Below are 1,710 nucleotides of genomic sequence, written 5' to 3'. Positions count from 1 at the left end.
GGCTGTATTTTTTAAAGTTAATTATCTGTTTTATTTCTATATGATTTTGGCCGCTATAAAATGTTTCTGTATTTATTCAGCCATGAGAAAGATTGTATACGTCTTCCTGCAGACAGAAGCAGACTAACCCTGATGCTTTTCATTTCCTTCAGGCCATCGTGTTTGTGGTCGGAGGGGGAAACTACATCGAGTACCAGAACCTGGTGGACTACGCTAAGGTATTGTAATACTGCTAGTTAGGGATGTCCCGATCACCTTTTTTTGCTCCCGATCCGATTCCGATCATTTGATTTTGACAATTTGCCGATACCGATTTTTCCCGATCCGATCTTTATGCAATGCATTAAGAGAAAAAAAAGCATTCAAGTTGTCCCTTAAAGTTATTTTTTAATTTAAATTGGATATTCTATCCAACATGGATATAGCTTCTTTCTTTCACAGCAGCATTGGATCAGTTCAGTTGTGCAGCATTGGATCAAAACAAAATAAAGCTTTCAGTACTCGTTAGCTTACTGCTACAATTAGACACTGCGCCCTGCCCACTCTGTTGCCAGATTTGAGAGAAATAAGCAGGTCTATGAAAACAAGCCCCAAAGAAGCAACACATACATGATTTTGTGTAATTTGAAACCAAAACTAAAGCCTCAGGATGACTTTAAGACTTGAACATGGTCATTTTTGTTTTGTAACATTGAATACAAAAAAAAAAGTATTTATAAGAAAATCAAAAAAATCCAGATCCCCGATTTTTTTCTCCCGATCTTTTGAAAATCACGTGATCGGCTCCGATCCCCGATCACGTGATCGTATCGGGACATCTCTACTGCTAGTACTACTGGAAACTACTTAAATAACTCACTGTCTTATAAATGTGTCAGATGTATTATGTTAAAGTAAATAGGAGGAGATATAATGTCCATACTGTTATTTGATGTTTGATATATAGCCGTTAAATCCGTGTTTGTGATGACATGGAAACAAAAACTGTATTTCTGTTACGACGTCAAACTCAACAAGTATTTAACGATAATATTTTGCATGTTCTGCGGCAGTACTTTTACATTTGTGTGTTTTTATTGCAGTTCAAGCAGGGGAAGAAGGTAGTTTACGGCTGCAGCGAACTCTCCAACGCTGGTCAGTTCATCAAACAGGTGAGAACACACACCTGTGAAGCACAACACACCTTAAAGAGACAGTACACCATTTTTTACTTTTTTTCTGTCTTTCCACAGCTCTCTCAACTCGGCCAAAAGTAACAATGACTCTAACAATATGTGATACCTCTCTCTCTCTCGCTCTTTCTGGAGGTCATGTGATCTCTTTATTCCACTTGTTTTATATTAAATTCTTCTGTAAATGGACTTAACATTTCCTGTCTTAATTCTCATTTCTGTCTCTTCCGCTCAGCGCTAATAAAGCTAATAAAAAAAAGTATAATAAAAAAAAAGTCTAATCTCACGTCGGCCTCACTCTTTATTCTTCTTATTTTATAGGATTCCTACATTGAATGAAACACAGATGTTTTTATTAATATGAAGTCCATTTTCTTCCTCTGTGATCCGTCATCTTTAAATGTTATTCGCCGTCTTCGGTTTGTGTTTAAGCATTCGGTAGAGAAGCTAAAGGCTAGCTAACTTCACCAGGAACACCTGCTGCTGCAGAAGAGCTTATTTTCTCATTCTAAAACACTTTCAGTCCAAGCCAACACTT

General features: G+C 37.1%; 1 long non-coding RNA gene across 1 annotated transcript; it reads left to right on the top strand.

Annotated features, from left to right (window-relative positions):
* Window positions 1-107: 107 nt before the first annotated feature.
* On the top strand, window positions 108-1,458 carry LOC104957299 (uncharacterized). Its single transcript, XR_799657.1, has 3 exons — window positions 108-218; window positions 1,083-1,151; window positions 1,233-1,458. It is a non-coding gene; the product is annotated as an uncharacterized lncRNA (long non-coding RNA).
* Window positions 1,459-1,710: the final 252 nt, after the last annotated feature.

The sequence above is a fragment of the Notothenia coriiceps genome, unplaced genomic scaffold, assembly GCF_000735185.1.
Source record: "Notothenia coriiceps isolate Sejong01 unplaced genomic scaffold, NC01 NC01_scaffold00026625, whole genome shotgun sequence".
Taxonomy (NCBI): domain Eukaryota; kingdom Metazoa; phylum Chordata; class Actinopteri; order Perciformes; family Nototheniidae; genus Notothenia; species Notothenia coriiceps.
This window is presented reverse-complemented; position numbering and strand designations above follow the sequence as displayed.